We start from the raw sequence: 14,220 nt of genomic DNA, 5'->3' as shown, positions 1-14,220 counted from the left end.
ATCAGGGATGTCGAGTTGCCAAGAAAGGAAAAGTATTTGGTGCCCTTGATTATGACTATGGTGATAACGAATGACTTGAGGGTCCTTGTGGTCCGCCTATCATATTTTTCCCATCATTGTACATAGGATTTGTTGAATAATAGTTTCCTTGAGGAACATTCATATATTGTGGTTTTCCATATGGGTTGTTAGGTTGGGGGAAATAAGGTTGATTTCCCACAGGATAATAATTTTCCCCTTGACCCAATTAAGGTTGAGAATGGGGTGCCCAAATGGATTGAGTGATACCGGGTTAAGGGATCCTGCCAACCACGTAGTTGGTAGTCGGAACTTGATTGACATATGGAGGGTTGATGCCAATCAATGACTGTCCATCTTGACCTATAAACGAAGGGGGAATTGTAATGCCCCCTACCGGTATGTGCATGTTGGGAACAATGCCCCTTGGCATTTGAAATTGGGGGATTGAACTAAACAAAGGATTCCAACCAAAGGGATTAATGAAGAGACTCGTGCTAACGACGCTATTTGGAGCGCTAGCTGAAGGTCTAGGAGTAGAAACAAAAGGGGAAAAAATTGGTATGTATTGGGTTCCGCTCATGTTAGGTGTAACTAAGTTGCTCGGAATTGGCACAGTTTGGATAACAGGGTTTATGATCAATGGTGCAGTATCGACTGTCAGCTGGAGAAGTGAGGGTGGACCAAAGTTGTCCACAAAATCTCGTGGCCCATTAGTCACTGACGGAATGGTGGATGTAGGTACAGTGGAAGACATGGTAGGTACTTATGCAACTTTAATCAATAGCGGTCCCAAATTATTAGTGATAGGAGGATTATAAGGAGGTACAAAACCTTCAGTGAAAAAATCTTCTAGAAGTATTGAGCCTTGGGATGTATTGACTGATTAGGTGTTAGATACTGGAGACTAATTACCTAAAGAAGGGTAATCCAGTTCATGGAGGCTCGGTGCATCCTCCACAGTCAGCAAAGGAAGACCTTGTTGTCGCCTAGATTGATGATGAGGGTCATATGTAGCCACGGTGATCGATATATTTTATCAAAAAAAATTATAGTGATATTTATTATAGTCTCAGGGATAACAAATTGGCACCTAAAAAATAAAAAATACTCTAAAAAGTCAATCAGCAAGCAGGGAATATGAATATGTCTGATAAACATCATTCACTAGAGATGAAACCCAGTATCACAATGGATAAAAGAGAGAGTTGGCAAAATGTACAGTTACGATTACTCTTGAGCTTCGCCTGAACCTCATATTAAGGGGCCAAGTACTCTCGTGAAGGCGAGCACCCTCCCAAAAACTAAAGACAAAGTATGTTCATCTATTTAGGTATCAGGGCAGCCCACCCTAGTAACCTTGTGTTCATCCTTAAAAATTATGGCCACTATGGTTACCTCAAATCACAAAGACTATCGGGTGGGACATGCTAACAGACAGTGCACTTTGTGGGCAGGATACCTGAGTCCCCGACACAGCTTCGATACCCTTGGAGAGATCCTCGATACAAAAAATACCCAAAGGAGATGCAATCGAAGGTAGCTACCATCTTTCACATTCCAATGTTGTCTCGCATTTAGCTCCACTTTGACTGGAGTGGTCCCGGATAGTATGAGTAGAACAGGATTTTTAGTCTTTAACAACGCTAGTCTTGATTTTATGATCTTGGGCAATTAACTCACAACTGCCTAGCCCAAGATCCTATCCTAGACTAATATGCATGTATACTAAAAAAGAGTTGATGATTGATTTTATTACGAGATAGTTTTTAAATGTACTTTGTTAATGTCTTCGGAAGGGGTGTTGACGTATGGAGTTTTGTTGGACTCTGACAGAAACCATGCAGAAAATTCTTTTCAATTTCAGTTCGATAAATGAGTTATTTCTACAAGGAGAGAATCATTTATACATTGATCAGTACCATGCATCTAGTGCAGTAAACACAAGCACAACTTGCAATCATGCAATTCTCTCTAACAACTAAACCAAATAAATGTAGAATCTAACCAACGAAATAGAAATACTTTAACAAATTTCTATTTTCTTTTTCTAAAAAACATAAGCAATTAAGCTATTTTCCTGAAAATAAAAAATGCTCAGGAAATAGGCAACCAAACAAAAGTGCACAATTGTAGATCCTTTATCAGACTATAGGTAGCTTCCCTAACCCAGGAGTTCATAGAACTATCTAATGATCAAGATTTGGTTGGCTAACGAACTTCAAAAGAGGGCACAAAGAGTTAGTGACTGCAGTAATGCTCTTTCTGTAAGCCAACAGAGCATTATAACTCTCTAGTTGCATTGCTAGGGTGTGTTAGTGGGGAAGAAGCTCAAAATGAAGTCTTTTAGGGTCAGAAAAAGAGCTAAGCACATTAAGGATGGTGTTGAATAGTCCTGAATGGTTAGAAAGGGAACCAAGAAGTACAGGAGGGCTTAGAAGAAAGAGAGATCCTGCAACTTGGTAGGAGAAAACCAGGAACTAAGTGTATTTCCCAATGGAGTTGCCAATTCTGCTATAGGGATTAATGCATGGGTGGTTGTGGCTAGAATACCCTTAAGGGTCTTCCTGGGATCCTTGGCAGGTAGATTAGATTATCTGCATGATCTGAAATTAGAGCCCTAGCTGTTAGGATATTCCGACACATAGGATATAGTTAAGTTCAACTTGGTCTAGTGCAGAGTTAGGTAAAGTGTGTTTCTTTACCGTTGTACATTTTGTAACTTACAATCCGACGGTCACGATATGTAGTGATCCGACGGTTCACTCTCTCCTCGGTATTACCGACACTTGATCCGTGGCTTGACACCCGATTGGTCCATGAGTTCTATTTAAAGCGCATGGAGGGTCATTGTTCGAGTAATCCGTGCATGAGAGAAGCTTATGTAAATTTTCATTCTTTGATTAATAAATTTCCTGTAGTAGCCACGTTGGCACAGGCCGTGGACTGTTTCCCTCTTTGAGGGTTTTAACCACGTCAAAAATGCTGGTGTATTGATCTGAGATCTGGTTGTGAGCGGTGTCCTTTTGGTGTTATTTCTGAGGAACTTACCCTGTAAATTCCTACATGGTATCAAAGCTATTTGAGGGCCGCGTCCGTTGGTGATCCAAATCTGAAGCCGGTAGAACTGCATCCGACTGCCGTTTCCTAGATCTGTTGTTTCTGACTGCTTTCGGGCCGAGAGGACTGCTCTGTTGTGTTCGGAGCATCTGTTCCAATGAGGAACCCCTTTCGTTTCACGCGAAAAGGTTTCCGGTAGCCCTAGCTGTGTCATTTTTAAGATCTGGAGGTATACAGTCTTTATTTGCAGTTTACTGTTATTTTCTCTCTGCTTATTTCGGTTTCGGTTTATTTAGCTTTTTTTTAACCGGATCTATACCTTTCATTTCTGCGTATGCTCTTTGCCCTGCGACTCTGTGCAATCTGGGCAAATCAGAAACAGAAAGGAAGGATTTTTCTCATGCGTATGCTCTTTTCCCTGCACCTTAGTGTGATCTCGGAAAATCAGAAACATTGAGAAAAATATTTAGTTTTTCGGCTAAAGCTAACTTTGAGCTGCAAGGTTCATTTTTTAAAATATCTAGTTTTTTGGCTAAAGTTAACTTCGAGCCATAAGGTTCGTTTTCTTTGCATGTCTGTGTTGGGTTTTGTGTTTTGTGTTTTGTAGGGAAAAAGAGCTTTCTGAAGGCAAGCACGCAAACCAAGGCCCCCCCCCTCTCTCTCTCTCTCTCTCTCTCTCTCAAATTTTTTGTATAGATCAATTGGTTCAAAGATATTTTAAGAGAGTAGAGGTCTTGGGTTCAAGTCTCCATTTTGTGGGGGCGGATTTTTTCATTTCCGCACATTCGCGCACTTTGCCGGCAACTTCAACAATTGTTTTTCAAAAAGCCATAATTTCTTCATCCGGAAGCCTTTTTCAGAGCCGTTTTTTTTAAAACCGCCTAATTTTTCAAGATCTATCCATTGGAACACTTACTTTCAGCGTCTTCAGCTTCATTTTAAAAAAAAAAAATGGAAAGTCCATGCCAAGTCATTCTTGACAGCACTAACTACTTCCAATGGATATCCTACATGGAAGATTTACTTAGAAGTAAAGGTCTCTACAAAATAGCCACAGACCAAGAGAAGAAACCAAAAGATGAAGACAAGGATGGGAAAATAGACAAGATCAAGCACGTGGTTTGATAGGGATGTCTATTTCTCCTGATCTTAGATTCCATATTGCAGAACTTGATACTCCTCATGAAGCATTGGAACAAATCACTAAAGTTTTTGGGATTAAAAATGAAATTAGAGCCCATCAACTTGAAAATGAGTTGCTTACATTGGATCCTAATAATTTTTCTTGCATTGAAGATTTCTTGTCCAAATTCAAGACCCTTAGATATCTCTTGGAAGGTGTTAAGGTTAAGAAAGAAGATAGTAACCTTATTTATTCCATCCTTACTAAGTTGGGACCAGCCTACTCTGTATTTGTTTCCACCTTCCATTCTACAAGGCAAGCTTTCATTTGTCAAGGAAAAGACTATAAGGCCCCTTCCTTTGACTCTTTTTGTGATTCTTTAATAAGAGAACAAGAAAAACTCTTACACCTTGGTCTTCTTAATCTTGGAAACTCTTCCAAGAAAGCGTTAGCCGCCCAGCAGCAACCAAATTCAAAGAATCCTAAGAAGTCATATCCTAAAAAGAATGGTCCTAAACCAAACAAGGGTCCTAAGCAAACTCAGCCTCAAAATGAAAGATCATTTCAGCAAAATGATAAGACCAATAAAAACAAATGGAAGAAGACTGATAGACATTGTAACTTTTGTAATCGAGATGGCCACTTAGAATCTAAATGCTTTAAGAAGATGGAAGCCTTGGAAGCCGCAATGAAGAAACATAACATCCATGTGGAGCATTCTTCAACTTCAACTTCAACTTCATCTTCAGGAATGGCACTTTCTGCATGTCACTGTCAATCATCTCAGTCTGGTTATGCATTAAATGTATCTTCTTCTTCTCATTCTCATGAGTGGCTCATGGATTCTGGAGCCTCTTATCACATGGCCAAAAACCAAGCCATGTTTTCTTCTTTAAATGATTGTAACACCAAAAATATATATGTTGGTGATGATAGATCTCTTAATGTTGTAGGGACTGGAACTATTCATCTAGACAATGGTCAGTTTAATGATGTATTATGTGTTCCAACCTTATCCTGCAACCTTCTATCTGTATATCAGATAACTCATTCAGGTGAAGGTAAAATTGTTGAATTTTCACCTCATGATGTTGTAATCAAGGATCTGAGAGATCCTAAACAGATTCTAACTACTGGTATTGCTGATGATTCCACAAGGTTGTATAAGTTTCACAACTTTGGGTCATCAAATCTTCCCTCAGTATTTGTTGCTCATAATGATGAAGTGAGCAAACTTTGGCATGAGCGATTTGGTCACTTAAACTATCGCTCCCTTCAGCATCTATGTAAAGAAAATATGGTGACAGGTCTTCCTATGGTATCTTGCAGAGATGGTGTTTGTTCCGGATGTGTACTCGGAAAACATCATCGGGACAGTTTTGAAAAACGTGCCTCTTGGCACGCCTCAGCCCCTTTACAGCTTGTGAACAGTGATTTATGTGGTCCACTTCCTGTTGCTTCATTCTCTGGCTGCAAGTATTTCTTAACTTTCATTGATGATTTCTCCAGACGCACTTGGGTATACTTCTTAAAACTCAAGAGCGAAGTATTTAACACATTTTTGGCCTTCAAAGCCTTTGTTGAAAAACAATCTGGACATCAAATTCTTAAGCTAAGAACTGATAATGGTGGAGAATATGTTAAAAACACATTCATCAACTTTTGCACCGAAAATGGAATTCAAATGCAACATACTGTTCCATACACTCCACAACAAAATGGTGTAGCTGAAAGGAAAAATCGCACCTTAAAGGAAATGGCTAATTGTATGCTGCAATCTAAAGGACTCAGTCTTAGTTTTTGGGCCGAAGCAATTAATTGTGCAAATTATATAATAAATCATACTCCTACTAAGGTTCTAAAGAATCTCACTCCAGAAGAAGCTTGGAGTTCCATTAAACCAGATGTAAGTCACTTTCGTGTTTTTGGAAGTGAAGCATGGGCCCATATTCCAGATGAAAAGCATAAAGCTTTAGAACCTAAGAGTGAGAAATGTACTTTTGTTGGATATTCTGAAGATGTAAAAGGTTATAGACTTATTCCATTTAAGTCCAAAAATGTTATCATTAGAAGAGATGTAAAATTTGATGAAAATAAATCGGCCTGCGAGCCTAGTCCGGCGGATGTGCCACCTCTTCCTATCTTTTCTACTTTTGAAAACATTTCTTCTTCAGATGATGAAAGTGAGGATGACAATCCTCCCCCACCTTCTCAGGATCCTCAACTTCCAAGATGGGTCCGTTCTACTCGGGATGCAGCAGGTGATCTTGCCGGTGATCCTACAGATCAGCGACGTACACGTTCTCAGTTTGAAAGAGCCTCTTCTTTACTGGCTCAAGCTCCAGTAAATCATGATCCTGACACTTTTACAGAAGCTTCAGGCCATCCACATTGGGAAGCAGCTATGAATGAAGAATATCATTCATTGTTGACAAATGATACATGGGATCTTGTTCCTCTACCAAAGGGACGCAAACTTGTTAGATGTAAATGGGTTTACAGAACCAAGTATGGACCAGATGGGAAAGTTGATAAACATAAAGCTCATCTTGTTGCTAAGGGTTTTTCACAGGTTGAAGGCATTGACTACACTGAAAACTTCTCCCCTGTTGCCAAAATGAACTCTATCCGCCTTGTTCTTTCCCTTGCTGCCTATTTAAAATGGGAAGTCCATCAGATGGATGTTAAATCTGCCTTCTTGCATGGGGACTTGCATGAAGAAATCTATATGGAACAACCCATTGGCTTCATCCAAACAGACTCCAGCCTTGTATGTCGACTTAAGAAATCCCTTTATGGTCTCAAGCAAGCTCCTCGGGCTTGGTATGCCAAAATGGATAGCTTTCTTTTAGAATCTGGCTTTTCTAGGTGTTATTCTGACAATACTGTCTACACCAAGAAAGTGGGCAACTCTCTTATCATCCTTGTTCTTTATGTTGATGATCTTATTCTTACTGGTAGTGATCCCAACCTTATAAACCATGTGAAGTCCAGCCTTAAAAACAAATTTGAAATGACAGACTTAGGACACTTACACTATTTTCTTGGTCTTCAAGTCTTGCAATCCAAGGAGGGTATTTCCCTTTCCCAGTCCAAGTATGCTTGTGATATTCTTCGTCATTTTCACATGGAAGACTGTAAGCCAACCCCTTCTCCCTTTCAGTCTGGAGTCAAACTTTCAGTCTCTTGTACTTCTCCTGAAGTTGATGCTACCTTATACCGTCAACTTGTAGGAAAACTCTTGTATTTAACCCATACTCGTCCTGACCTTTCCTTTGCTATTGGCCTTGTTGCTCGTTTTATGCAAAACCCCCGTGAAAGTCATTGGAAAGCAGCTAAAAGAATACTTTGTTATGTTCGAGGTACAGTACAGTTTGGGATTCATTACAGTGCCAAAGCAGCTCCTCTATTAGTTGGTTTCACTAATTCTGATTGGGCTGGTGACCCTGATGATCGGAAGTCTACTGCCGGTTATGTCTTCACTCTTGGTTCAGGACCTATTACATGGGCTTGTAAGAAACAGGCTACCATTTCTCTTTCGTCAGCAGAAGCAGAGTATCGTGGTGCCGTGGAAGCTAGTAAGGAAGCCTTGTGGCTTCGTCACATCCTATCAGAGTTTGGCTTTGAGCAGCAGCATCCAACCACACTTTGGTGTGATAATCAAAGTGCCATTCAGCTATGCAAAGATCCAGTCCAGCATCAGCGCAGCAAACACATTGAACTACACATGCACTTCATCAGAAAGCTCATTCATGACCATGTTCTTGAAGTGCAATATTGTTCAACAGATGATCAGGTTGCAGACATCTTCACAAAGGCTCTCACAGAGGCGAAGTTCACTAAAATTCGATATATGCTTGGAGTTCAGGAAGTTGTCACTAAGGGGGGATAGGCTCTAGTGCCTCCTTCCTTCTCCTATTGTGTCATATTTGTAAATCCTTCAATCCTATCCCAAGTTGTTCTTAAGGGGGGATGTTAGGATATTCCGACACATAGGATATAGTTAAGTTCATCTTGGTCTAGTGTAGAGTTAGGTATAGAGTTAGGTAAAGTGTGTTTCTTTACCGTTGTACATTTTGTAACTTACAATCCGACGGTCACGATATGTAGTGATCCGACGGTTTACTCTCTCCTCGGTATTACCGACACTTGATCCGTGGCTTGACACCTGATTGGTCCATGAGTTCTATTTAAAGCGCATGGAGGGTCATTGTTCGAGTAATCCGTGCATGAGAGAAGCTTATGTAAATTTTCATTCTTTGATTAATAAATTGCCTGTAGTAGCCACGTTGGCACAGGCCGTGGACTGTTTCCCTCTTTGAGGGTTTTAACCGCGTCAAAAATACTGGTGTATTGATCTGAGATCTAGTTGTGAGCAGTGTCCTTTTGGTGTTCTTTCTGAGGAACTCACCCTGTAAATTCCTACACTAGCTACTTATTCAGATTTCAATTCAATTCATCTCTTAATTCTCCACTAAAACATAATGGAAAAATTGGCTTACAATATTCATTCTCATCATTGGTTAAATACATGCAAACAAAACATATGCAATTATAATAAGAAATCAAGATAGAGAAATGACACAGAAACTTTGATGACAAAGTTCACCAGAACCTCCTTGGCTACCTCTATGGGTTCATGAATCCCATGAACCTGCTTTATTGATTCTTGAAGGAAAAATGGAAAAATAAGTAGACCTACAATCTACTTCTCCTTTACAAAATCCTTGAATCAATAAGCCTTGAAGAAGCTCTCCACAAGCTCTCTTCTCCTCCTCTTGATTCCCAAGAAGGGTTTTTAAAGGCTCTCCATCTAAACCACCTAATTATTTTTATGGAAACAATATCTCTTAAAATACCCTTTGATTAGGACCTTGGCATATCTCAAGTGAATTGGTTCGAACAAATCCCTCAACCATCCTTAAGGATCTCAACTTCCTTCACAAGACTTTCGTTGAGACTAGGATTGCAAGCCCACATGGCTTTGCTCCAATAATCCATTTTTTAATTAAAAAAACACATTACTATGAGAATATTATCTCATATGTTAATCATGGCCATTTTTCCCAAATACCAACAAGAATATTTTCCTAGTCTATGAAGCCATATGAACTTCATTCCCTTTGCATTAGAAAAACTCCATGTGAGTTCTTTGTTGGTTGGACTGTGTTGGCTGTATCTGAGGCTGACTGGAACATGTTGACACTTGAGGATCCTCCTAGATCACACCTCCCCATGGATAAAACTTTTGGTCTCCAAAAGTATCAAATCATCAATCAACTATATGCAATGTCTTTGAAACATATTCTTTGTCTCCTTCACCTCTGTTCTTCAAAGCTTGAATGATGAAGCCATTACTTGCATCTGTAGCTGACATTATCGAGATTACAAGGACGCAATTTACTTTCCAAGAGTTTATAAAATACTCTTTGGATACTTTTACGTGGAATTTCCATGATGGTTTACGCAAATTGCTTCACTCAAATCGATTACATAATGATGATTACAAAACCCATTACAAAAACTTAGGCATAATGCCTCTCACTTTCTCATCACCTCAGAGTGGCAACAAATCCCCTTGATGGCCATTTAAAACACTTTATGTTTTATTGTTTATTTCCATTATATTATCATGTACAAATAATGGGGTTAGTTCTCTAAGTACCATAAAGCACTAAAAAATTTAATTAAGGTTATTGTTGCAGACTCTCATAATTCAACAAATCTACTTGACATGGGTTTGAAATCAGGTAGGAGATCGATGATGTTACCACTACACGTTTCATCTTTGTTGCAATCGATGCTTTCAAAGTGTCTTCGATTGTTGGATCGATGAGTGCTGCCTTTGGATCATCCACTTTATTGATGATATTTGGATATGCCAAGTGAAACACTCCCCTACAACCATTAATGGCCACTTCCAAACTCTCATGATATCTTCTGAAAAGATGACACTCATGTCTTCTGAGGTCTACGTAAGATTTATTCATCATAATGTTACTCTCATTGCAAGAAGAGAAAGAGTTCCTCACTTCTTTCAACATTTCCAGCGATGAAATCTGTCATCTAACCATCATTAGCCTCCTGGGCTATAGCATGCATGTTCAAAAGATTTTCGTTTGTTATTTTCTCCAAAGACAAGATCAACTCCATGGGATAAAGGTCGTCACCCTTCTCAGCATTCTCAAACTCCATGGCAGTAGGAATCAAAATGGACCGTAGTTTAACTTTCCCACCTCTGATGTTTTGATATTTCATGAACTTTTCTTCATGATCCCACTCTTTGTTACTGGCATCCTTGAAGTACTTAGAAAATCATGGCAGAGCCACGTTGTCCCTATCAAAGTATACAAAGAGAGCACGATAGACATATGAAACATTGTACTCTGTGTTTATTTGTTCATTCAATGCGCCTTCACAGTGATTTGAGAACTTTTGTCTGACCAAAGACTGAGAGAATGATTGAGAAACTAGCACAAGCTCATTCTGGACTTCAGCAAAAGGCTCAAATACAACTCCAGTCAAAGAACTTGTCATCCTCCCTTCACTGCCTACAACTCGAATGGTATGAACAGAATGCTTTGCCCCACTCTTAGACTTCATATAGGTTACAGTCAGACCAACGCTGCATTTGTCTACTGATATACCTTTCTGAAAACCATTGTGTTGTTGCTGCTTCCATGGAGAAGAAGAATCAGTAGTAGGAGAATCAATGGCAGGAGCTCTGAGAATCATGGTTACAAATTGAATCAATCAACTGAAACTTGAATCCGCCTAATCACAGGAATGCCCAAAAACACTTGAATCCTTGGAGCACTTTAAGAAGGGGCAGGCACTAGCCAAATTGTGAGAAACATGCATAAACCAGTGATGCCACTAAGGCATTGTTTGCACTCACTGCCAAATCTGTAATGTCACCCTCATGTCCACGACAGCTAGACTAGAAAAATCTAGTTTCCGTGGACCATATTTTGACAAGGCGATCATCAGAACCAGTGATTCCATATTGTGTACAACTGTCATATGGGAAAGTAGGACTTGAAAGCTGGGCAGTACAATATGCTTGTGAAATCCCTCTGCCTAGAGAAACTCCCAGCTCAACGTGCTTTGAAATCTTCAAAAATGTAACGAAATTGTCGCCTTCCATTTTCCTTGTCAATGATATGATCTCTCTTTCCAAACACTTAGTTAGGCATCAACATGAACAAAGCAAAGGAAACCACCATCTTCGCAATTTTTGCAAATTTCTCCAGTATAATACCCCTACCTATGGCAATAGGCCTGCAAACGAACAAAAGTGTATCAAATTCAATATCTCGCAAGAATTTTAGTAGCCAACCATGGGTTCTCTGTCACATTCATCACCACCAAGAGCAACGTTTGTTCTTCTGAAACTACATACATCCAAGGGATCGCCTCTTCAGGTTTCGACATTCACATGGTTGAGCTCGAAATTCAATCTGAAACGAGAAATGAATCCCAAGATCCAATTTTTCGTTGTCCGATGCAAAACCAACAACACCGAGAAATAAATCTCTTGTTAACAGGATTGATATCAGATATCCTGTAGCATATCCAAAGTGCACATGAACAGACACAAGAAGATCAGATTTGATAAAACGTATCCAAAATCCTTGCAATTATGGAAACCCTCAGCTCCAACGTGGCACAAACTAGAACAACATCTCAGGTTCGCAGCTAACAATGGCTCTAAAAAACGAGCCCCTCGTGTGATGAGTCAACAAATCCCCGTTCTTTATTAATTCTACACTGCTGAATAATGGTGTATCACATATTTGACATCCCAATTTGTTTTCAATAACGTTGCCTAGAAAGGCTTCACAAACACAGAAATCGACTAATTCGAGTTTGTGATCCTCGACACCATGAAATTTTTGGGCAGTTTGTATTTTGGTAATATTTTTCAATCGCTTCGTGTTCATCCCCTCCATGACCATGGGCTCCAAATATGATACCCAGTTGAAACAGGCAAGCTTTTCTCTCATGCCTGCAGCTTCATCCACAATCCATCGAGATTTCAGTTATACGATCATTGCTTCAAACAATTTGAAGGATCATATATCGGAAACTTCCACAGAGCACGCAGTTCTGGCAGCACACAACACACAATTCATCACTTCCACGCAGCACGCAATTCATGACGATACATCAAGCCACCCTTGATCACCAGATGAAATTTGTGATACCGACACACTTCCACGCAACGTGTAGACCACGAAGATAGACTAAGCACCACAAGCATATTTGTTTTTGATTGAAGAAATTTCATAGTTGCCACAGAAACACTACCAGCTACTATGTAATCTCCACCAACAATCCTACAAGACCACATAAATCCACTAATCGAGCTGCATATCCACCAACCGAAGGTGTTGTTGACAAAAATTACTTCACAAGTGCTTAGTCGTAGATCCACCAATCTCGTTCCACCTCACCGCTTCAAACCTTTTCCCATGGTTTTCCTTTAACAATCCACAAAAACAACCTTTGATCATAGTGCTCTGATACCACCTGATCTGAAATTAGAGCCCTAGCTACTAATTCATATTTCAATTCAATTCATATCTCAATTATCCACTAAAACATAATGGAAAATTTGACTTAAAATATCCATTCTCATAATCGCTTAAAGACATACAAACAAAACATATGCAACTATAATAAGAAATCAAGATAGACACATGACACATAAACTTTGATAATGGAGTTCACCAAAACCTCCCTAGCTACCTCTCCGGGTTCATGAATCCCATGAACCTGCTTTATTGATTCTTGAAGGAAAAAGGGAAAAATAAGTAGACCTACAATCTACTTCTCCTTTATAAAATCCCTGAATCAATAAGCCTTGAAGAAGCTCTCCACAAGCTCTCTTCTCCACTTCTTTATTCCCAAGAAGGGTTTTTAAAGGCTCTCCATCTAAACCACCTAAATATTTTTATGAAGACAATATCTCTCAAGATCCCCTTTGATTAGGACCTTGGCATATCTCAAGGGAATTGGTTGGAACAAATATCTCAACCATCCTTAAGGATCTCAACTTCCTCCACAGGACTCTCCTTGAGACTAGAGATTGCAAGCCCACATGGCTTTGCTCCAATAATCCCTTTTTTTAATTAAAAAAATACATTATTATGAGAATCTTATCTCATATGTTAATCATGGCCATTTTTCCCAAATACCAACAAGAATATTTTCCTAGTCTATGAAGCCATATGAACTTCATTCCCTTTGCATTAGAAAAACTCCATGTGCATTCTTTGTTGGCTGGACTGTGTTGGTTGTATATGAGGCTGACCATAACATGTCGACATTTGAGGATCCTCCTGGATCACTGCAGTTGGCACAAAGAAGCATATACATATCCATATTAATGAATGATATTCAAAGTAGGAGGGAAGAGATTACCTCATATCTTGATGCAGTTTTGCTGGAGAACCCAATGTAGCGGAGCGGAAGACCTCTCTGCTAGCTCCTAGATCAACACCTACATATAGATAAGACAAGAAGTAATACTACAACATATAAACTTTGATAATCAAAACAACAATACCTAAGGATATCAAATAACATGCATATAAGCTACTCATAAACTATGGCATTGCATCAATACATATCTGAATCACAACATAAACACCATAGAGTAGACAACACAACTGTAGGTCTATATTAATAATAGGAAAGGATGATTACAACCATCTGGTGAATCAAGCTTCCCTTAATCCTCTAGCTCCTTTCTCTCTTTCTCTTCTTAACCTCTTGGTAAACCACTATGTCTCATACAAAGTTTCAAAAATAAGTTGGCAATCCTTCAACCTTTCGACCTCTTTCACAATGCCCCAAGCCTCCAATATATAGAATGAGAGGCTAATCCTTGCCAACTCTCTCATGAGTTCCCTTTGGAAAAAGCTAGGATGTTTCCTTTCTTTATTTCTCTTTCCCTTTCTATTAGACTCTGTTAGAAATAGCAATATCCTCAAACATGTTGAATATTGATGTTT

At 39.3% G+C, this 14,220-nt stretch overlaps 1 pseudogene; it reads right to left on the bottom strand.

The window, feature by feature from the left end:
- Nucleotides 1-10,204: 10,204 nt before the first annotated feature.
- Nucleotides 10,205-10,936, bottom strand: LOC149143204 (ferritin-4, chloroplastic pseudogene; annotated as a pseudogene).
- Between the last annotated feature and the right edge of the window lie 3,284 nt (nt 10,937-14,220).

This window comes from Pinus tabuliformis, chromosome X, assembly GCF_031772625.1.
Source record: "Pinus tabuliformis cultivar Carrire ecotype Pingquan chromosome X, CPIR1, whole genome shotgun sequence".
Lineage (NCBI taxonomy): Eukaryota > Viridiplantae > Streptophyta > Pinopsida > Pinales > Pinaceae > Pinus > Pinus tabuliformis.
The sequence above is the reverse complement of the archived record's forward strand: the minus strand, read 5'-3'. Positions and strand labels throughout refer to the sequence as shown.